Source organism: Zalophus californianus, chromosome 7 (assembly GCF_009762305.2).
Source record: "Zalophus californianus isolate mZalCal1 chromosome 7, mZalCal1.pri.v2, whole genome shotgun sequence".
Lineage (NCBI taxonomy): Eukaryota > Metazoa > Chordata > Mammalia > Carnivora > Otariidae > Zalophus > Zalophus californianus.
This window is the reverse complement of record NC_045601.1, coordinates 115835565-115859250: the sequence shown is the minus strand read 5'-3', so window position 1 is coordinate 115859250 and position 23686 is coordinate 115835565. Positions and strand designations below refer to the sequence as shown.

At 51.4% G+C, this 23686-nt stretch overlaps 1 protein-coding gene across 2 annotated transcripts in view; it reads left to right on the top strand.

Annotated features, from left to right (window-relative positions):
• The window catches only part of PACSIN1 (protein kinase C and casein kinase substrate in neurons 1), a 57746-nt gene that overhangs the window by 1331 nt on the left and 32729 nt on the right, over positions 1-23686 (top strand). Inside the window, exon 2 of one of the 2 annotated variants that reach the window (XM_027603176.2) lies at positions 20319-20443. The exons of the other annotated variant lie outside the window; for it this stretch is intronic. The gene's annotated coding sequence lies outside the window, so the exon portion shown is untranslated. The remainder of the gene's footprint in view (positions 1-20318; positions 20444-23686) is intronic. 2 annotated transcript variants of the gene reach the window in all.

Here is a 23686-nt window from a genome sequence, read left to right as displayed (position 1 = left end):
CCTGCAGATGGCGAGGGAGCCTCCTCTTGGGCTTTCTTTCCACCCCCCAGGCCCAGGGGCCACCAAAGGCAGAGAGTCCCATTTAGGCCCTTCCTGGTCCTGCAACTGATGGGCACCTATGGCATTTGGAGATAAATGTCACAGTCCCGATGGCTCCAGAGGGTCTTTCTGGGCCCCTGGTTTGAGTTCCTGGCCTGAGCCAGACTTGGTGGAAGGTCCCGGGGAAGGTCTGGCTTTCCTCAGGCCCCTGGGTTAGCACTCTCTTCCTGGGGTGCCCAGCTCAGACCGCGGGTGTCTGTCTCTGTCCCAGCACTTGGGAAAGTCCTGATCAGCCTCAGGGCATCCGGGAAGGCCCCAGCCAGGCCGTCCTTAGCTTTTGTTTTTGTTTTTTTAATTAAGATTTTGTTTATTTATTTGAGAGAGAGAATGAGATAGAGAGAGAGAGCATGAGACAGGGGAGGGTCAGAGGGAGAAGCAGACCCCCCGCCAAGCAGGGAGCCCGATGTGGGACTCGATCCCGGGACTCCAGGATCATGACCTGAGCCGAAGGCAGTCGCTTAACCAACTGAGCCACCCAGGCACCCTAGACTCCTTTTTTCAGATTTTTTTATTTATTCATTTGAGACACACAGAGAGAGAGAGAGAGAGAGCATGAGCAGGGGGAGGAGCAGAAGGAGAGGGAGAAGCAGGTTCCCCGCTGAGCCAGGAGCCCAATGTGGGACTTGATCCCAGGACCCCGGGATCATGACCTGAGCTGAAGGCAGACGCCTAACCATTTGAGCCACTCAGGCGCCCCAGGAGGCAGACTCCTGGTGGGTTTTCTGGCCTGACTGGCACATCCACCGTCCTTAGCTTTTGGAGTCCTCATAGCGAGCTTGGAGCAAATCTCATGACTCCATTGTGTGGAGGAGGAAACCCAGGCCAGAAGGAGAGGCCAAGTGTTCTGGGGTCTGTGACAGATGTGGACATTTAGCAGACCTTTCCCCAGCCGTTGTCGCTCCTTTGACAGCCACGCTGATGAGACATCTGCAAGATGTTCTTGTCCTGGCCTTACAGAGGGGGAGACTGAGGCCCAGAGAAGGTCAGCAGCAGAGCCGGGGGTGACACTCAGTTCCTGGCTCCAAGTCCAGTACTCTCTCCCATGGGGCGAGAGGGAGCTAGGGTGAGGCCCCAGAGCCAGGTGGGGATTGTTTTAGAGGTTCCCCCTCTCTGGCTCTGTCTTGACCCCTAGTCATGGAAAGTGTAAGAGAGTATGGGAGGGGTGCTTCAGGGGAAGGGGGAGGCAAGTGGAGGATGGGTTAGTTAGTGCCTGTAGGGGGTTGGCCCTGGGGGTCTCCAGAAGAGGGTGCAGCAATAGCAGTAAAAACTAACAGCACTTGGCATTTGTCACGTGCCAGGTCCTGGTCCAACTCTAACTCGTTCACTCCTCACTGTAGCCCCATGAAGTAGGTACCGGGATTAGCCCCATTTTACAAATGAGGAGACTGAGGCACAGAGACGTTCTCTGTCCAAGGTCACACAGTTTGAAAGTGGAGGAGCTAGGATTTGAACGGTAGGCTCCAGAGTCCATGCTCTTAACCTGTATTCCCTATTGCAAGAGCAAGAGGGCTGTGGAGCTGGCTGCTGGGGCTTGCTGTCTCCATGGAGATACAGGTTTCAGGTGCTCCGCGGCTCAAGTTCGAGCACAGTGGGGGGGATGTGCCCGATCGTGATTGTGGGTTGTGGCTACTGAGAATAAGAATCCACATCAGTGAGCAGGAGTGTGACCTTTGTATGATGCACACCTGGCCCTGTGTCCCTCCCCTGCTCTGCATCCTTCAGTGGCTCTCCATTGCCCTGAGAACAAAGGACAGTCTCCTTAATGTGGCACTGTTGTCCTCCCCAAGTATGGGTTTCCGCCGTCTTTTCACCCTCCCTCTGCCCTCCTGCTCCTCTGAACTGCTCTCAGTTCCTCAAGGAAGTCATGCTTCTCTCACCTGCAGGCCTGCGCGGAGGTTGTCGCCCTACTCGGACACTCTCCCTCCTCTTCCCTCCACGTCACTTCTCACCCTGGGGCGGGGGAGGGGGGGTGAGACTTCTGCTCCTCCCGGAAGCTTCCTGACTTGGGCATCCTGGTCACTCACCTCCCCTCGCCCAGCACCCTCTGGGGCACTGGGGTGTTGCCCCACCTTCCCACTGCAAGGCTATGAAGTCCAAGGGGCAGAGTCTGTGTCCTGTGCCCAGTGTCCCCCGCGCCTGGCACTGGGTCGCTCTAGCTCACTTGTAGAATGAGTGAATGCGTATTGGTCCCTCACATCATCAACCTCAGGACACATGAAGCATTTTTCTTCTCCCCATAGGAGTTGAGGAAGTCGCTCATCAATTTGCATCTAGCCCCCGGCAAGGGTAGGCTGGTGGTAGAAAGCCTTCACTGGAGAAGTGAAACGGCCTGTGGGCCTGGTGGGACAGGGTTGGGGGGGTGGAGGGGTGGGAGAGTTCACGGATTTGGGGGCAGCCCTCCCTCCCGCGGGAACAGGTGGGAGGGATGGGGGAGGAGTGAGTGTGGAGGAGGGATGCTTGGTTTTACACTTTTATTAAGTTTCAAGAAAAAAAAAAAGCTTTTCTTTTTCTTTTTTTTAAAGATTTTATTTTTGACAGAGAGAGAGGGAGAAGCAGATTCCCCGCCGAGCAGGGAGCCCAATGTGGGGCTCGATCCCAGGACCCCGAGATCATGACCTGAGCCAAAGGCAGACGCTTAACCGTCTGAGCCACCCAGGCGCCCCAGCTTTTATTTTTCTTATTACCAAAGTAAGATGTGCTTGTTGTGGAAAATTTGGAAAGTACTGGAAAGCCAAATAAAATCCATTAGCCAGCACCACACCCACCTGATGTAGGCACTTTGTGGCTGGTTTCCAGCCAGGGGCAGCAGACTGGGGCAGGGGATGGGGGGTGGTAGGGACTGGGGACAGGTGGGGTAGAAGGTGGAGGGGGGATTAGCGTGCAGGTGGGGGGTGGTCCCTGAGTCTTGGCTCTGGTCAGCCGGGGCGGGAAGCAGGCAGAACAGGGTGAAGGAAGAAGTGGAGCTCCAAAGTAGCCCCGGCAGGCAACCTCAGAGACCCACGGTTGGCTCTGGAGCTAGACTGGGCCTCTGGAGCCAAGCTTGGATGGTCAGACCTCTAGACCTCAGCAGCCATCAGGCACTGGGCGGGGCGAGGGCCTCGGTCTTAGGCAGGTGGCTCTGTAGCAACAGCAGTCCCCGAGGGGCTGCCACCTGAGGGTCACATCACACACACGCCCCCCACCCCCGGGGCAGCTGGGTCGAGAGATAGTGCTTACCCACCTGCACGGTGGGCCAGGGGAGATGAGCAGGAAGCTGGCCCCAGCTGGCTCTGAGGGGATGGGAACTCCAATACCAGGGAAGCTGGTGGGGCCATCTCTGAGTGGCAGGTGTGCCGTGCGGGTAGGGGCGATGCTTCTGGAGACTTTTCTGACTGTGAGGGGCAGCGGGCTGGGCAGGCGGCAGAGGAGGCCTCGGCTGCTGCTGGGTGGGTGCTGCAGGAGGCTTAAGGGATAAAAACCAGGATGCTCAGTTAAATTTGACCTCCAGATACACAATGAATTTGTTTAGCACGAGCGTGTCCTAAATATTGCATGGAACATACTTGCACTAAGAATTTTGTTTGTTGTTTATCTGAAAGTCACATTTAAGTAGGTGTCCTGTATTTTGAGTTGCTAAATCTGGCTACCCTAGACTGGGATGGGGAGGGGGAGAGAGAGAGAGAAATAGAGAGAGAGGGTGGGAGTCCTCATTTTCTCTTCTTTTGTATTGTGGGAGGGGTCAGTGGATACTTGCTTGAAGTTGACAGTTAAAAATTAACCTGACCATTTTTAGAAGTCAAAGAGATGTTTCAGATTTTGCATCTGTAAACTGTTTACTGTCTAGAGAATGACTCTTTACTGTGGATTTGGGCTCCCGAGGGCGGCTCAGAAACAATAAAGGATGAGTCCTCTCATTTATTCAGGAGGGACAAAAGGATATTTGAGGACCCAGGGTGGAGTCTCTAAATAGCGTTAGTTCATTCGAGAAATAAAAGCCATCATCATAGTAAACCTCTGCTGTGGCGGAGGGTATGGGAAGCCGGGGGAGTAGGTGGGCACTGCCTTCCTGGCAACAGCGATCAGAGCTTTGACCTGGTAGTCTCTCCCACAGGTGCCTTCACAGGGTGCAGAGTGGAGATGGTCAGCGCGGCAGAGCTTCATGTCCGGCAGGGGTGCTGGGGACAGAATTAAGATGTCTCCAGCCGGTGCAATTTTAGGCAGCTGTTCAATTCTTTCGTTTGGTCAGTGGATCTCTCCACTGCACGTCCCCTGTGTGCCAGGCACCGTTTTAGATGCTGGGGGACGCTGAGAGAGAACAGATGGTCAGAACGTATGGGCAAGTGAAGGCAAGTGGAATGATGTATTTCATGTGATCCCATTTAAAAAATATACGTATGTGTCTGTGTGTGCATATCACATAAACATGTTTAGAAGGCTGCATACCCGATTGTTACTGGGGCTTACCTCTGGGGGCAGGTAGCGGGAGGCTTGGTGCCAGGCAGGATGGGGAATGCTTCCTTCTTTTAGCCATCCTGTGCTGTTTGCATTGTATACAACAAATGTCATCCCTCGTAAAAACATAATTAAGATTACACTTGATAATATCTGGGATTTTTCTTGGAAATCTTAAAAAAGTGAGCATTTAAATTGCATTCCCCTCAGTTGGTCAGATGCTGCCACTTGGGTTTACATTTTTATTTGTGGCTGGTTTTGAACTGGTCCCCACATGGCCTTCTTTCTCCTCTCCTTCCTTGCATTCCTGGGGTGGATGAGACCTGGTAGGATGGGCACGTGGGTAAGGTAAGTCTGGGAACCAGGAAGGCAGAAGGAATGTCACAGAAGCCAGGTTTCCATGAAAGTGGTGATTGGGCGCCCACTGTGTGTGTGGTACTGAGGTGTCCTGGGGGGGGCCACAAAGGAGGGAGGCAGGCCCTGGACAGCAATGCCAGGGGGCCCCAGGGGGCCTGAGGTCCACTGACATGCACCAGGCACTATTTTGTTTATCCATATTTATGAACTCATTTAGTTTTCCTCAGTAGTGTTATCCCCATTTTACAGATGGGGAAACTGAGGTTAAGTGACTTGCCTGAGGTCACACTGTAAGTAAGTGGCTGACGCAGGAGTCATACCCATGCAATCTGGATCCGGAGACTCTACTATATTTTTTTTTTTTTTTAAGATTTTATTTATTTATTTTAGAGAGTGGGGAGGGGCAGAGGGAAAGGGAGAGAATCCCAAGCAGACACCTCGCTGAGTGTGGAGCCCGATGCGAGGCTCAATCTCAAGACCCTGAGATCATGACCTGAGCTGAAATCAAGAGTCGGACGCTTAACTGACTGAGCCACCGAGGCGCTCCAGAGGATTTGCTCTTAACCTCTATGCCACGGCACCTCTCATTAGGGAGTGCAGATAGGCATGCTCCTGAAGACTGAGCGTGGTTGACCATGGAAGGTCTTCTGCCAGAGGTAGATCTGGAAGGAAAGGATGGTAGATTTGGAGAGGTGGAAGGTGCCTTCCAGGCAAAATGACAGGGACAAAGATGCAGAGGCTGGAGCACGAGAGGTGGATTGTAGGGGCTGGGGAGGAAATCTGCGCAGGAACCCGAGGGAGGAAGTGGGAGGTGAGGCTAGGGGCAAATGCCAAATATTTTAAACCACTGGCCTCATTGGACTTTCTGGAACAGGTAGCCCAGCACCTCTCAACCCCCTTCTGTCCTGTCTGGCCCTTCCCCAGGGCTATACCACCCTATCCCTGGCCTGCCTGGGTCCAGCCTTGACCGACCATTGGAGGAGAGACAGCTGAGGCAGGGCAGGAGCATGGGCTGGGAGGCAGGGGGGCTGAGGGCGAGATCCTGGTCTTTACACCCACTCATGGAGGAGCCTTGGCCATTTGGCACCTTGCTTGGGACTCAGTTTCCTCTTCTGTTTTTTATTTTTAAACTTTCTATTATGGGAAAATATAAGCCTTTACAGAAGTAGAGAGAATAGGATAATGCACCACCATGTACCTACTGCTCAGCTTTAACTCCTACCAGCTCATGGCCAGTCTTGTTCCATTTCTGCCCCCAACCGCCCCCGCCGCCATTCAGACCAAGTCCCAGACACCATTTCCTCACAAATACATCAAGATGTGTCTCGAAATGATAAGGACTTTTCCTAACATAATCACAATGCCATTTATTCTACCTAAGAAGAAACTATTCCTTTATATTGTCACATATCCACTGAGTGTTACAGACATGTCTTTGCTTTGTTTTGTCTTGTTTTTATTTTTTTGCACTGAGTTTGACTCAGGATCCAAATAAGGGCCGCACATTGTGATTGGTTGATACGTGTCTTAGTCTCTCTTAATCCGTAGTTTCCCTCTCCATCTTTTCCTTTGTCCTTGGCAGTTGATCTATTGGAGAAGCCAGGTTGTTTGTCCTGTAGAATTTCCTGCAGTCTGGATTTCGTTGATTGCATCCCCGGGGTATAGTTTGACATGTCCCTCCTCCCCTCTGTAAATTGGGTAGTTGAATCCATCTGTCTCCTGACTACCTTCCTGACTTTACCTTCACAACGCCTAGAATTGCACCACCTCTCCCCACATTCATTGCTGCCCTCCCTTCTGAGCCTCCACTGTAGCTTTCCTGCATCATTGCAACAGCCCCTACCCGGTCTCCCTGCTTCCCTCCTTGTCCTAGCAGCCAAAGAGACTCTTTTAAAACCTAAATCAGATCCATCCCTTCTCTGCTCAAAACTTCAATGACTCCCTCTTCTTTGGAATAAAACCCAAAGTCCTATAAAAAGTCCTGTTAACGGCCTACAAGGCCCTGCGTGATCTAGCTGCATAGTACCTCTGACCTCATCTCATGCCACTCCTTCCTCACTTGGTTCCTGGCCACTTTTTGGATGTATTGGACATCCTCCTGCCTCAGGGCCTTTGGACTGCCATTCCCTGGAAGTGCCTGGCTTCAGAGGTCAGGATGGCTCATGATGTTCACATCTCTGCCCATGTCACCTCCTCAGAGAGGCCTTCCCAGAGCATCTCATCTAAAATAGCTGCTGATGGGGCGCCTGGGTGGCTTAGTTCATTAAGTGTCTGCCTTCGGCTCAGGTGATGGTCCCAGGGTCCTGGGATCGAGCCCCGCATCGGGCTCCCTGCTCAGCGGGAGCCTGCTTCTCCCCCTGCTTGTGCTCTCTCCCTCTCTCTCTGTCAAATAAATAAATGAATAAAATAAAAAAAAATAAAATAGCTGCTGTTAACTGATGAATTACTGAACTCTACATCTGAAACTGATGTACTCTGTATTGGCTAATTGAATTAAAATTAAGGAAAAAATAGCTGCTGTCGTTCTCCATCCCCCACCCCTGCTTCAGTTTCCTTCGTAGCAGTTGCCCGTCCTTGATGTTAACAGTCTTGTTGCTTTCCCCTCCCCGGCTCCGCTACCTGCCTGTGAGCTTGGTGAGGGCAGGGCAGCAGGACTCTGCCCACAGAGCAGACAGACATCCTCTTTCACTTACAGGCTCCCAGTCAGCTCCTCTCTTTTCAGCATTTCCTGGAAAATAAAACAATGCTTCAGAGTTTACAAAATACTTTCTGTCCTAGGTCAGATGCTGGGAAGCATAACCCAAGACAAGTGATTTACTGCAGGCAGGCCTGCAGAAGGGAGACAGGGTGTCTGCAGGGCACTTGAGAAGGGGACAGCAAGTGCCAGGGATGGGGTCCTGCCTGGAGGCAAGGGGCCAGGCCTCTTGGACCCCCTTACTAGGTAGTCGTTGGCTGCCCCCCACCCCGGGGGAGGGTATAACCTCCCAGGCATCTTGGGTGTGGCCGCACACCCAGAAGCCCCTACCAACTCTCAGGAGAGGGGGACAGTGGTACGGGCATCAGGTACCCCTTCTCTACTTCCTTTGTATCCATTTGCTGCTGTGAGCCCAGCCATCAGCTGCGAGGGTGGTATTTATTTATTTATTATTATTATTTTTTTAAAGATTTTATTTATTTATTTGAGAGAGAGAAAGTGAGAGACAGCACGAGCGGAGGGGGGGCAGAGGGAGAGGGAGAAGCAGGCTCCCCACTGAGCAGGGAGCCCGACGCGACATGGGACTCTATCCCAGGGCCCCAGGATCATGACCTGAGCCGAAGGCAGACGCTTAACCGACTGAGCCACCCAGGTGCCTGGAGTATTTGCTAATGACTGCCATTCCTGTGTGATATATGAAGAAGCCCAGGTTCTGGGGGGCAGGATGGTGGAATGACTTGCCTGGGGTGGCAGAGCCAGAAAGGGGCAGACCTGGGATTTGAGCTCTGATTCTTCCTTGGGTCTCTCTTAGTGACTGCTGGTTCCTGATATTCTTCTCATATGTTCGTTCCGCAAATAGGTATCCAGAGCTGTGTGCCGACTGACCTGGGTGCTGGCCATTCGGTGGCGAGTGAGCCCCCTCCCGGCTGTGGACGTGTTCGTCCGCACCCTGCTCACCCCCGCGGAACCCTGAGCCCCAGCTTCCGTAACGACAGCATGCGCACTCGTGCCCGCCCTGTGTTAGACCCCTCGTGGGGATTAGCACACGTCAGCCTCACAGCACCGCAGTCAGATGGGCAAGCTGAGGCTGCAGCGGGGCTTAAGGCTTCGGGCCAGGGTTCCTAGCGAATGTGTGATAGAGCTGGGATTCACCCTGGGTCTGAACACGGCTCTCCCCACTCCCACCTCCCCTCCCCCGGCCCCGCCCACAGCAGGCTATCTGGTGTCACCTCTATCAGCAGCTCCATCGGACACCAGGCTGCCACCCTGTCCTGCTCCCCAAGTGTTGGGTGACCAACTGCCATCTCACCTGCCCCACTTGGCCAGGCCCCAGGCAGGGCATCTCTGATGGGAAGTTTCCGCCACCGTACAGGGCCCTGGATTCCTGCCTCCGCCCCTTCCCCAGCCCCTTTGTCAATGGTGCTGACTGGCTGGGTGGGGCCCTTGTGCACTGGGGGCCCCTCCCCCTCACACCAGCTGGCCTGGTAAGCTGCAAAGCTGGCTTGGCCTGGGTGCCCCTGGACAGGGCTGGGGGTGGGGTGGCAAATCACAGCAGGCTTCCTTTGCGCCTCCTCACTCCCCAAACAGGGTCAAGACAAGTCTGACAGAGAAATCAAGTCAGTGACTTAAGTTGTAACATTGCTGCGTTAGGTATGGAAGGGCGAGGAGGGGCCCCCCCACTGCCTTGGGGATGGGGGTCTGTGAGGCAGTAGATTGGGGATGGGGGGCCCCTACTTGCGTCAACTCCAGATTCCCGAGATCCCTGCTCCCCCCAGGACCCTTTCCTATCCCATCCCCAGGCTGCTCTGGACCACTGCTCAGCTGAGCTGGGTGCTAGAGGCCAGGCTCTTTCCCAAGTCTGAGGGTTCGAGGCTCCTGCCAGGGGCTACGCCCAGGAGGGGTCTATGCCCCCCTTGGCAAGAACTCCAGGAATGTTTGTGCAAATTCTGGACAGGAAATAGCATGCAAAGCACGTGCAAAAAAGCCCATCGTCCTGTTGCTGTAGCCAGTGGAGTAGTTACCCTGCTCACAGCCTGGTCTGGATGGCTGGAGTGCTTCAGTCTGCAGGGGAGTGAGGCGCTCCCCAGAGCTGCTGCAGGGGTGCAGGGGAGGTGGGAGCCCCAAGAGCTGTGACCACCTCACCCTTAACTGTAAGTCAACAGCTGATTTCCATCATATTTTCCTTCTCACCAGATGGTGATTTTCTAATTTAATCATTTTGTTTGCATTAGCTAGACTTCTGTAAAGGACTTTCCCTCTTCATTTATTTTGTTATTCTGAAATATGGTATGTGTAGTAGGATAAAGACTTGATTCTTTCCCTTTATTTATCAGTTTTAAAAGAAATGATGGGGGATTGCCTGGGTGGCTCAGTCGGTTAAGCGTCTGCCTTTGGTTCAGGTCATGGTCTCAGGGTCCTGGGATCGAGCCCCACGTCAGGCTCCCCGTTCAGCAGGGAGTCTGCTTCTCCCTCTCCCTCTGCCCCTCCTCCCACCCCCCTCTTGTGCTCTCTCTCTCTCAGATAAATAAATAAAATCTTTAAAAAAAAATGAGTTGGTGCTCTAGCAACCTCCAAAGGTGACCAGTGAGTATTTTTCTCATTTTAAAATACAAAAGTGTATAACATAGGTTATACATTTTAGCAAATCAATACAAAGCCAACATCCAAGTCACTACCATGTAGGTCAAAACCAGAGAATTGCTATAGTCACAAAAGCCTCCCTAGCACCCTTCTCCCCCACTGGGCCTCCCTCCCAGAGGGACCCACCATTCTAAATAGTTAGTGTTATTAGCTGCTTTGTGTTTGGTTTTACCATGTAAGTATGCATCCAAAACCAAACAGTTCTGTCTCTCTTTGAATTTTAATTAATAGAATTACTATTCTTTAATGGCTCCAAGCGGAGAGCCTGACGCGGAGCTTGAACCCAGGACCCTGGGATCATGACCTGAGCCAAAGGTAGATGCTCAACAGACTGAGCCACCCAGGTGCCCCGGCTGGGTTTTTTTTTCAATTAGCATTTTCTTTCTTTTCTTTTTTCTTCTTTCTTTCTTCTTTCTTTCTTTCTTTCTTTCTTTCTTTCTTTCTTTCTTTCTTTCTGTCTTTCTTTCTTTCTATCTTTCTTTCTTTCTTTCTTTCTTTCTTTTCTTTCTTTCTTTCTTTCTTTCTTTCTTTCTTTCTTTCTTTCTTTCTTTCTTTCTTTCTTCCTTTCTTCTTTCTTTCTTTCCGTCCTTCCTTCCTTCCTTCCTTCCTTTCTTTTCTTTCTTTTCTTTCTTTTCTTTCTTTTCTTTCTTCTTATTTATTTGACAGAGAGAGACACAGCGAGAGAGGGAACACAAGCAGGGGGAGTGGGAGAGGGAGAAGCAGGCTTCCCGCTGAGCAGGGAGCCCGATGCAGGACTCCATCCCAAAACCCTGGGATCATGACCTGAGCCAAAGGCAGACGCCCAACGACTGAGCCACCCAGGTGCCCTCAATTAGCATTTTCTCTTTACCATGCATCTAGAGTGTTCTTTGTAGTAGTGATTCTTTCATTTTTCCTCGTTGTATGGTATTCTAATATGTGAATAGACCATGATTTACTTATCCAGGCTAGCATTTACATGATCATGGTTGTTTCTGATTTACGGCTATTGTGAAAAATGCTACTCTGAACATTCTCTGAATAAACCACTCATGCAGTTCTTTTTTTTTTAATTTAAAGATTTTTATTTATTTACTTGAGCGAGAACAAGGGAGAGGGAGAGAAAGAGAGAACACAGAGGGAGAAGCAGGCTCCCTGCTGAGCAGGGAGCCCGATGCAGGGCTCGATCCCAGGACCCTGGGATCATGACCTGAGCTGAAGGCAGACGCTTAACCAGCTGAGCCACTCAGACACCCCCCAACTCATGCAGTTCTGCAGGGTATAAACCTAGGAGTGGAATTGCTGGGTCACAGGGTGTGTCTTCACATTTACCGGATAGTGCTAAACTGTTATCCAGGGGTGCCTGGGTGGCTCAGTCGTTAAGCGTCTGCCTTCGGCTCAGGTCATGATCCCAGGGTCCTGGGATCGAGCCCCGCGTCGGGCTCCCCGCTCCGTGGGAAGCCTGCTTCTCCCTCTCCCACTCCCCCTGCTTGTGTCCCCTCTCTCGCTGTGTCTCTCTCTGTCAAATAAATAAAATCTTTAAAAAATAAAATAAAATAAAATAAACTGTTATCCAAAGTGGTTGTACCAGTCCCCACACGTACAGGCAGTGTGTGCTAGATCTCGGTGCTCCACATTCTTGCAGACATTTGGTTATTAACAGACTTTTAAAGTTTTTTTAGATTTTGATTTTTATTATCGTTATGGATTTTTATAAATTTGATGAGTTTCAGACCTTGTATTCATTACTCTCAATGATGCTTAAGTTGTCCCACTTTTGGCCAGTGGGAGCCTCTTCAAGTTAACTCTGGTATCCTTTTCACATAAGTGCACTGGTGTTTGGAAGTGTCCTTGCTTTCTGGAATGAAGGTGTTCTAGGCTCCTCAGAGCTGTAATCAGCCATTTCTTCAGGGAGCTCTGGGTCATTTTATTTATGTGTGTGTATGTGTGTGTGTGTATAAAATTGTGATATAATTCTATACCATAATTTTATCCCTTTTAAAATGTACAGTTTGGGGGCGCCTGGGTGGCTCAGTCTGTTAAGCTTCTGCCTTAGGCTCAGGTCATGATTCCGGGGTCCTGCGATCAGGCCCCTCGTCCGGCTCCCTAGTCAGCAGGGAGCCTGCTTCTCCCTTTCCCTCTGCAGCTCCCCCTGCTTGTGCTTTCTCTCTTTCTCTCTCTGCCAAATAAGTAAATAAAATATTTTTAAAAAATAAAATATATAATTCGGTGGCTTTTAGCGCATTCACAAAGTTGTGCACCATCACCACTATCTAATTCCGGAACATTTCCATTACTCCAGAAAGAAACCGCATGCCCTTGAGCACTTACTCCTCAGTTCCCCTCCCTGAAGCTCCTGGCAACCACCCATCTCCTCTCTGTCTGTATAAATTCACTGATTCTAGATAATGCTTATATAGTAAGTGGACTCATATAAGACTTTTCTGACTGGCTTCTTTCATTTAGTGTACTGTTTTTAAGGGTCACCCATGTTGTAGCCTGGGTCAAGACTTCATTCCTTTTTATGACTGAATAATATTCCATTGTATGGGTATACACGTTTTGTTCATCCACTCATCCAGTAACGGACATCTGAGTTGTTTCTACCTTTGGGTTGTTATGAGTAATGCTTCTATGAGCATTTAGGTACAAGTGGACATAGGCTTTCATTTCTGTTGGATCTATACCCAGGGTCACATGGTAAATCTACTTTTAACTTTTTGAGGAGCTACCAGGCTGTTTCCCAGACTGCACTGGTTCACATTTCCACCGGCAGGGTATGAAAGTTCCAGTTTCTCCTCATCCTCCCCAGTGCTTTCTGTTGTCCATCTTTTTTTTCTTTAATTTTAAAAAAGATTTTATTTATTTGTCAGAGAGAGAGAGAGAGAGAGCACAAGCAGGGGGGAGCTGTAGGCAGAGGGAGAAGCAGACTCCGAGCAGGGAACCTGATGCGGGGCTTAGTGCCAGGACTCTGGGATCATGACCTGAGCTGAAGGCAGACCTTTAACTGACTGAGCCACCCAGGCATCCCTATTGTCCATCTTTTTTTTTTTTTAAAGGTTTTATTTATTTATTTGACAGAGAGAGACACAGCGAGAGAGGGAACACAAGCAGGGGGAGTGGGAGAGGGAGAAGCAGACTCCCCGCTGAGCAAGGAGCCCAATGCGGGGCTCGATCCCAGGACCCTGGGATCATGACCTGAGCTGAAGGCAGACGCTTAACGACTGAGCCCAGGCGCCCCGCTATTGTCTATCTTTTTGATCATAGCCATCCTAGTGGGTGTAAAGTAACATCTTATGGTGGTTGCGATAGGCATTTTCCTAATGACAAATGATGTTGAGCGTCTTCTCATGTGTTTATTGGCCTTTCGTATATCTTCTTTGGAGAAATATCTTTTCACATCCTTCCCCAAGTTTTTTTTAAGATTTTATTTATTTATCTGAGAGATTGTGAGAGAGAGAGAGCACAAGCTCGGCGGAGAGGCAGAGAGAGAAGGAGAAGCAGACTCCCGGCTGAGCTGGGAGCCTGATGTGGGGCTCGATCTCAGGACCCTGAGATCATGACCTAAGCTGAAGGCATATGCTTAACCGACTAAGCCACCCAGGCACCCCTCCTTCCCCAATTTTTAATCAGGTACTTTGTCTTTTTATTGATGAGTTTTCAGAGTTCTTTATATATTCTAGATACACTTGTCAGATATATGACTTGCACATTTTTTTTACTCATTTCTGTGAGTTGTCTTTTCTCCGTGGATCCATTAAATGAGGAATGGTGATTAGAGATTCAGTCTGGGCGTTAGAGGCATTATGCTTTTTGAATTCTAGAAACTAACCTAAGAACCTACCCATAGCCTCAGAAGCTCTGGGCAGTAGGGCCTTGGGCTGTAGGGACCAGCCAGCCTTGCCTGATCTCCTTGTCTCATCAGGACACTGAGAGGCAGAGGGGCACCCAGTTGCTATGTGGCTATGGGGCACCAGAGTCAGGTCCCCATTTTAGTTCCCATTACTCCTCTTGGGGTCCTCACCCTCGCCTGACCTACATCTTCCAAACCCCCAGACCCAACCATTCTCTTTACTTCGGTGCCTCCAGCTCTGCTTTGTGGCTCTCAGCTTCTCTTCTTTCAAGGAGAAGCTTCTTTGGTTGCCCTAACCCAGAGGGCTTGTCTGGGATGTGCTCCTGTTGCCCCAGGAGGTGGGAAGTTGCATTATCCAGTGCATTGGATGCATTGTTAGTGGTCAAATATGGGTAAAACCAGGTACACCCAAGGTAAAGAGTTTGTTTTATGCAGGACTCATCAGTGCCTTTAACATACTGTTGTTTATTGTGAATGTCAAGGTATTTAATTGCCAACACTTAGAAGCAAACCAAGACATCTTGTAATAGGTGAATGGATAAATAAACTCGTATGTCCAGACAATGGCATACTAATCAGGACTCAAAAGAAATGAATTATCAAGCCACGAAAGACATGGAGAAACCTTAAAGAAATTAATAAGTAAGAGAAAGTCAGTCTGAAAAGACTACATACTTTTTTTTTTAAGATTTTATTTACTTATTTATTTATTTGAAAGAGCGAGAATGAGAGAGAGAGAGAGCACATGAGAGGGGGGAGGGTCGGAGGGAGAAGCAGACTCCCTGCTGAGCAGGGAGCCCGATGTGGGACTCGATCCCGGGACTCCGGGATCATGACCTGAGCCGAAGGCAGACGCTTAACCAGCTGAGCCACCCAGGCGCCCAAGACTACATACTTTGTGATCCCAACTATATGACATTCTGGAAAAGGCAAAACTTACAGAGACAATAAAAAGATCATGGTTGCCAAGGGTTTGGGGAAAGGGAGGGAGGGTGAGAGGGATGGATGGGTGAATAGATGGAGCACAGGGGACTTTCAGGGCAATGAAACAGTAGATGGATACATGTCATTATACGTCTGCCAAAATCTGTAGAATGTACACCACCAAGAGCAAACCCTAATGTAATCTATGGACTTTGGTTGGCAATGATGTGTCATGTTGATTCATTGATTATAACAAGCACACTGATGGGATGTTGGTGGTAGGGGAAATGGGGGAGTGGGAATATATGGGAATTCTCTGTATTTTCTGCTCAGTTTTGCTGTGAACCGAAAACTGCTCTAAAAATAAAGTCTATTAATTAAAAAAAATAACAGGGAGTGATGAGTGTTACAAAGGGAAAATAAAACAGAAGGGGCTAGGGAGTGACAGGGGTGGACTGGCTATTTTAGATAGGTTAGGGGTCAGAGACATGAATTAGAGACCTAACAAGGCAAGGAAATGAGCCTTGTGGACATCAGGGGAGGACCATCCCAGCACAGGGAGGGTGCATGCAAAGGCCCTGGGGCAGGAAAGAGCCTGATGTGTGTAAGGGACACAGAAGGGACAAAGTGCCTGGAAGGGAGAAGGGGATGGGGGGAGCGGCTGGAGGTAAGAGTAAGCAAACAGGTTGGGGCCCTCCATGTTCCACCTGTAGGCAAGGCAAGCCCTTGGGTCTTGTTCTCAGTGAGATGGTGAGTCACTGGAGGGTGGGGTGTGACATGTCAAAATTATATTTATGATTTAAAAAGAGGGATGTCTGTCAAATAGATGGTAGGGGGCAAGGGTGTAAGGGAGACCTGTTAGGGGGCCACACAGTCCTCCAAGTGAGAGATGATGGTGTTGACCCACCGTCTATGGCAGAGGGAGTGCAGAGTAGCTGGAGTCTGGGTATAGTCTGAGGGGAGAGTCAGGGGGATGTGGGGATGAGGGAAGGAGAGAAATCTACATCATTGGTTTGAGCATTTAGGTGAACAGTGATGTCATTTTGGGGGGTGGAGATGACCAGGGTTGGAGCCGGCTCCAGAGCAATCAAGAGTCCTTTGGGGACAGGTCAACTTGTTGGACATCCAGATGGGATGCTGAGGAGGTGGTTGGATTTATGAGGCTGGAGTTCAGTGCCAGAGTTGGGGCCAGAAATATGAGGGGATCACTTGGAGAGTAGATGTGCTCAAGAAAGAGAAGAGGCCCCAGGGCTGAGCCCTGGATGTGCGGGCCATAGAGAGTCAAGGAAAGATGACGGTGAAAGTGTGGTGTCCGGAGCAGGAAGGCCATGATGTCAGGGCCCATGGGGCGGCAGCCGCGTGGCAGTGGGAGGGGGACTAGAGAGGGGCTGGGGCTTTGGCGCCATGGGGGCCAGTGGTGACCAGTGAGGGCCAGAGCCTGACTGGAGGGGCTTTGGGAAGGAGGGCCTGTGGACGGCCTTCTCGGAGTGTCCTTGATGAGCCATGGGAGCAGGCCCACGGGGTAGGAACTGAGGGCAGTGTGCAGTTCTGGGGGGCCTTTTTTTTTTAAGATTTTGTTTATTTACTTGACAGAGAGACACAGCGAGAGAGGGAACACAAGCAGGGAGAGCGGGAGAGGGAGAAACAGGCTTCCCGCTGAGCAGGGAGCCCGATGCGGGGCTCGATCCCAGAACCCTGGGATCATGACCGGAGCTGAAGGCAGACACTTAACAACTGAGCCACCCAGGCTCCCTGCCCCCCTTTTTTTTAATGAGAGAAACAAACCCTGTTTCTCCCTTGGTGGGAAGGAGTCTGTGTGGAGGGAGAGTCCGAGCATTGCAGTTGGAGAGCCAGGAGGCCAGGGGCTAGCGCCGGGTGCCTGGGAGGCAGCGCTTGGGAGCGGGGACGAGTGAGTGTGGGGGTGTTCTCGGCAGGCTGCTCCCATTTTCTTTTCTTTTTTTTTTTTAAAGATTTATTTATTTTATTTTGAGAGAGTGAGAATGAGAGAGAGAGAGTACATGAGGGGGGAGGGGTGGAGGGAGAAGCAGGCTCCTCGCCGAGCAGGGAGCCCGATGGGGGACTCGATCCCGGGACTCCAGGATCATGACCTGAGCCGAAGGCAGTTACTTAACCAACTGAGCCACCCAGGCGCCCAGGCTGCTCCCATTTTCTCCTGACAACGGCACCTGCGTCAGCTGGGAGCAAGGAAGGAGGAGGTGTTGTGAAACATTGGTCTCCCATGGTGGTTCTCACAGCCGCCCTGTGAAGTAGGTGCCATCATCCCTGCTTTGCAGAAGATGAGAAAGGAGAAAGTGGGCCCAAGGGTGACTTGCCAGGAAGCGGCAGGACTGAGATCGGAACAGGGTCTGGTGGATTCCCAGGGCACTCTCCGGGTGTTCATACAGGAGTGTGGACATCAGGATGGGAGTCTACACCCTGCTCATCCAGCCTCCCCGCCTAGGGCAGCCCTTGCCCCGCACAGTGGGCACCAGGGCCCAGACAGGGGAGGTGACTGCCCCTAGCTCATACAGAGTGGCACAGGGTGGACTCAGTGGACTACCCGGGAGCCAAACCTGGGCCAGGAATCCATTTGGCATCTGGCCCCCATTATGCTCCCACCAAACAGGGGGCCATGATGACTTTGGGGCCCTGGACTGATATCCATTTGGACCCTGTGTCTAATAGGCCTTGAAATGCTGGGTATTCCTCCTTCTCCAGTGATGCTTACCCTGAGAAATGGCTGTGTAAGTCCCTCTAGGGAGGCGTTGTTCAAATCATTATCACATATATTTGTTCTGGGGTCACGGGGCCCTTCCTTGGGGGGACCTGGTCTCTACTTCAGTCACTTAGATCTGAAACCTTGCTCAGGTCTGGAAATCGGCAAAGGATCATGACTTTTATTGATCCTCAGGCCTTGGTTTCTTTTGATTCTGTAGAGGGGGAATGTCTTTGTTGGCTGCCTATCCGGCTTGCCCCCGAGGCCACCACCTTCTGTTTTTTTTTTTTTTTTTTTAAGATTATTTATTTATTTATTTGACAGAGAGAGACTCAGAGAGAGAGGGAACACAAGCAGGGGGAGTGGGAGAGGGAGAAGCAGGCTTCCCGCCGAGCAGGGAGCCCGATGTGGGGCTCGATCCCAGGACCCTGGGATCATGACCTGAGCTGAAGGCAGATGCTTAATGACTGAGCCACCCAGGCGCCCCACATTCTGTTAATCATTCTCATAGCTCTGCAGCTCAGGCTGTCCCAGCCGTGGCTCTGACCTTGCCCGTAGTTGTGATCATTGTACCCACCTTGCTTCTGACGAGGAATCGCTGTGACCTGGCCTCTTATTGGGGGAATCCTATCATCTCATTGCCGTAAGGGCACCCCGTTCTGTAACAACAGCTCCTACTCTTGGGTCTTTGAAGGATACTCACCCCTAAGCTTGTCAGGCTGCTGAGATCCACGCCCCCCCCCCACCCCCGTCACGCCACCACGTTCCTTATGGCTTTGGCAAAGGGAGGGCCCATCAGTCCTGCAGGAGGTAGACTCCTTTTTTTTTTTTTAAAGATTTTATTTATTTATTTGAGAGAGAATGAGAGAGAGAGACCACATGAGAGGGGGGAAGGTCAGAGGGAGAAGCAGACTCCCTGCTGAGCAGGGAGCCCGATGCGGGACTCGATTCCGGGACTCCAGGATCATGACCTGAGCCGAAGGCAGTCTCTTAACCAAGTGAGCCACCCAGGCACCCTAGACTCCTTTTTTCAGATTTTTTTATTTATTCATTTGAGACACAGAGAGAGAGAGAGAGAGAGAGAGAGAGCATGAGCAGGGGGAGGAGCAGAAGGAGAGGGAGAAGCAGGTTCCCCGCTGAGCCAGGAGCCCAACGTGGGACTTGATCCCAGGACCCCGGGATCATGACCTGAGCTGAAGGCAGACGCCTAACCATTTGAGCCACTCAGGCGCCCCAGGAGGCAGACTCCTGGTGGGTTTTCTGGCCTGACTGGCACATCCACCGAATGTGTCTGAGGCTTTGACTCCCTTTTCCGCTGACACAGCAGCCCGGGCGTTTCTGCCTCGCCCGTGGTGGTCAGGGCTTTCTCCCTGTAACTCTTACATGTGGGATTACCTCTCCCTGATCCAGCTTCGTGACCCGCCCCACCCCTTGATCCAGCCCTCAGCTGGCATCTGCCTGCTCTCCTGGCTTCAGCAGCCGGGCCGACGTGTGCCTTACCCTAGATACTGGGCTGGTGGCCAGGGCGAGGTGGGGCGGGGGGCAGATCTGAGGGAGGATCCTCAGCGCTGTCTTCAATGTGAAGGCATGCTAGGCTCTGAGGAGTCACTTCCAAGTCCCACTCTTTCCAGAGCAAGGCCTGACCTTGGTGCCACAGACTCAGCAAGGGCTGAGAATTCAACCATCTCTGACATTCCGGCCCCTTATCATGAAGCCCTGTGTCTCTTCCTTAGCTATTCCCTCCCCCTCAGCTGCAGGGGAGAATTTTTATGCAGCTAAGGAGGCCCTTGGCTTTGACCCTTGGCCTTGAATTAGTGATTCATCACTCTCAGCCTCTCATTGTCTTTCTCCAGGCCACAGAGCCCCCAGCTACAGCCAGCCCATCCCCTGGGCTTTATAAGGAATTACTACTCCCCCAAGCCTCTCCCAGCTCCAGAGGCATCGCCCCTGCCGTGTGCTCCCCCTTCCTCCTGCAGCCCCGGAAAGTGTTAGCAGCTTCACAGGGGTCCTGCATTAAGGTGAGGGATCCGGGCCTGGTGGCAGCCAGTTACTGGAGGTGAGCTGCCCACCTGGAGAGGTCTGTCAGGTGGAGGGCAGTTCTTGGGGAGGGACTGAGGGTTGTCAGCGGTAAGCACCCCCCACAGCTGGAGTAGGGGCACCTTTGGCCTGAAGCAGGGCTCTGGGGAGCGTAGCACATGTGACTGCACACAGTTGAGTCTTTCCACTATCGGTGGACATCTGGGTGGTTTGGGCCTAATACCATACCACTGCCGTGAGCATTCATGCACTGGCTCCGGTGGCTACCTGCGCTCGTGACCCTGGGGCATATAGCCAAGAGTGGAAGTGTGGGTCTAAGGTGTGCATGCGGTAAACTTTGGTAGACATTGACAAATGCTTTTCCAAAGTGGCATCTTCCACCCCCCACCAGTGGTGTTTGAGAGTTCTGCTTGCTCTTCGTCCTTGCCAACACTTGAGATCTTCTGTCTTTTTCACCATTGTGGTGGTCCAGACAGCTCTGGTTCTTATATACAGACAGGGTGTCCCCGCTCTGGCAGGTGGGTGGCTGTGAGATTTGGGGAGCCGGGAGCACCCCCACCTGACTGTACCTGGTACCCATTTCCAAGGGCCTTTTCAGATCCTGGCAGATGCATTAAAACATTATCAGAAAATAACACCGTCGCGGGACTTGGTTTGTCTGCCTCCTTTCAGCCTGAGATTCCAGCTCTGAAGGGTCATGGGAAGGAAACAGGTAAGTTTGGCTGCCTGCGAGGCCAGGCGTACGTGGGGTCTCCTGAGGACACCAGGAAACAGCGGCAGTGACTCACTCTGTCTAGAGGCTCAGAGTTTCCAAAATGCTTTCTCATCATAGCTCCTCTGGGCCCCATGACACCCTCACGTTAGTGACAAAGTGAGCTGTGCACCCAGTGACGGACTCCCAAGTCAAGGGCCCCAACTTTACTTCTCATCTTATTGGCCTATGCCCCCCTCCCTTCCTTTAGAAGGCAGTTCAGGGCCAGCTCAGTGGTGGGGTTTAACTCCTCTCCCCAGTCGCCCCCCCCACTTGTTTTATGTGGTACCCCTGCCTGTTGCCCGTTCATGTTCTCTTAGAAGCAGGTAATGCCCGAGGTTCTCTGGGGCTAACTGCTAATTGGACTAGAGCTTCTTATGTGCTCAAAAGTCTCTTGGGGATTTTGTTAAAAGATTCGGAGTCAGAGGATGTGGTGGGCCCAGGTTCTGCATTTTTTGCAAACATCTGGGTGATGCCTGTGCGGCTGGTCCATGGACCACACTTTGAGTTGCGAGGAGTTAGACCATTCCCGGTTGTGGGCTGTGCTTGGCCTCCGCCCATGGAGCTCAGGCAGGCACTGCTTACCGTCTGGACTCTGGCATGAGTGTCAGTTACTACAAGTTCAAGCCTCTCTCTTTTCCCATTGGAGACATGCCAGTCAAGTCATTTGGCTCAGTTCAAAGCCCCTTAACTCCTAATATGTCTCTCAGGAGCATCTCTATTCCCTCCCTCTTCTTGTTCTCTTCTCTTCCCTCAACACTCTCTTTTTTTTCTTTTTTTAAGATTTATTTATTTATTTGTGAGAGAAACAGAGAGCACCAACAGGGGGAGGGGCAAAGGGAGAGGGAGAGAATCCCAAGCAGACTCCCCACTGAGTGCAGAGTCTGACGTGGGGCTCGATCCCATAACCCATGAGATCGTGACCTGAGCAGAAACCAAGAGTCGGACTGGGCTCGACCCAGGCTCAACGCTTCTAATTCCTATCCTCCTCTTCTCCTAAATGGGTAGATTGTCAGCTAGACATTAGGCAGAAAGCTGGCTGAGTAAACTTCTTTATACTAAAGTGTGAGTGACTCACATCTCTTCCCTTACCTCTCCCAGGGGTTATTTAGATGTGAAAAAGAAGGTGCTTTGGGTTGTTAGAAAAGTCGGCAGTGAGGGAAAGAACAGAAAATATTCATGAATTCCTTCCTGTGCCTCCTAACGTTTCCCAAGCTTGGGCTTATTATTGAAATCATACGAGGGAACTTTTAAAAAATATAACAAAACAAGACAGAGACACTTGGGTTTTACCCCAGATCAGCAGACTCAAGACTCTCCAGAGCGGGGACTAGGAATGTGTATTTTCTTTGAAAGCGATTTTGTCACACATCCAGGTTTAGAAACTGCTTCCCTAAATTATACCACGGGTGCTACTCGTGTGTCCATTTCCCCTCTGTTTCTGGAGGAAAATGACTCAGAGGGTCTTTCCGCCTCACCCAGGAAACTGTTGAGTGGGAATACAGGGGACCCAGATGAGGTGTGAAGGGGCCAGCTCCCGCCCGATCTCAGCTGCTTACAGGCCACTCGTCCTCAGTGAGGAGGGGCCTCTGTTTGCTCATCTCTGCAATGGGGCTGAAGCCAGCCACCAGCAGCCCACCCTGTGGTTGTGGCTGGAGGGTGGAGAGGTTGTGCACTTGCAGCTGATTATGCCATGGGACAGAAGGCAGCCTGTGTGTGGGGGCAGGCAGCAACCACAGCACACTGGGGGCTCAGCACCTGCACTGAAGCCTGGTCACAATGGCTTGCTGGGAATAATTGCTGTGGTAATTATGAAGATTGCAGAGGCAAATGGATTCCACTTTACATTCTGCTCCCTTGCAAAGGTCATCTGTAATCGCCTGACTTCCTCCCTGTGGTGGGTAAGAGGCTGCGGTGGGGGCCCGTCAGGGGGTCTCTGTGATGCAGGCCCAAGCTGGGGGGTGGGACTGGGAGCCCCTCCGGGAGACCTCGGCCTGCCTGAGGTGGGTGGCAGGTGGCTGAGCCCTCAGTGCAGAAGCTGCCCTGCCTCCTCCTCCAGGGTAACGCCGGGGCCCCCTACTGCGCTCTTAGTTGAGCTGGGCTGCAGTTTGGGGCACTCGGTGCTTCCTGCCTCATGGGGAGGCTGAGGCCAACGTGGTGATCTGTCCTGCCCATCAGTCCAACTGGAAGCCTCAGCCCCAGTTCCCCTGCAGCCTGCCATGCTGTGGGGCTCTGCGCCGTCACCAACCTTCTCTGGTTGTCTTTCTCTACAAAACGAGGGAGACGCAGTGGCTTTGGGAGGCCCCCTCCAGCTCTGGGTTCCAGGAATCCAGCATCTGTTCCCAAGTTTTGTAGAAGATTTGTGCACAACTTTGGAGTCGGACAGAATGGAGTTTCAATCCTGGCTCATTCCTGCTGGGTGATATTGGGGCACTGACTTTACCTCTCTGATCCCCAGTTTCCTCTTGGAAAAAATAGATAATGGTATCCATCTCTTAGGGTTGCTGTTGAAATTAAAGGAGATAATAATGAAGAAATCCCTGGTTGGCACTACTGATCCCTTCTTCCACGTCAGGCAGGGTTCCAGGGGCTTTTCCTGTCCCGGGTCACATAATCCACCCAGCTGCCCTGTGCGCCAGGGACTGCTGCTGTCCCCGGTTTAAAGATGAGGAAACGTAACAGTGGAAAAGCATGGGCAGAGAGGCTCCCAGCAGATGTCAGCTGCTGGTACAAATATTTCCTCTTCTGTCCTCCTTGGGAAGCTTCTCCACCTTTGCTCCAGGTGTACGCATCTACATGCCTCTGCTGGGGCTCCTCCTCCTCTGAACTCCCCTTCCTTCTGGCCCTTCAAGGCTGTACCCCAGCCCTGCCTTCAGGCAGCCCTCCCCTGCAGCCAGACCTCTCTGATTCCGTGGTGTAGACAGCCTGCCTTACACTGTCCAGCACCCTATTACCATCTGACTCTGGTCTCTCCTGAGTCTATCCATGTTTCCCTGGTGCTGACTCTGTGGCCAGATCTTATTTATCTCCTTAGATGCACCTGGCATAGCATGGAAGGTGCTGGAGAACTGTGTGTTTGAAAAGTTCAGACATGAAACATGTGCATGAAAGATGACATACAGAATGGGAGAAAATATTTGCAAATAGTATATCTGATAAGGGATTAATATTCAGAATACATAAAGAACTACAACTCAACACAAA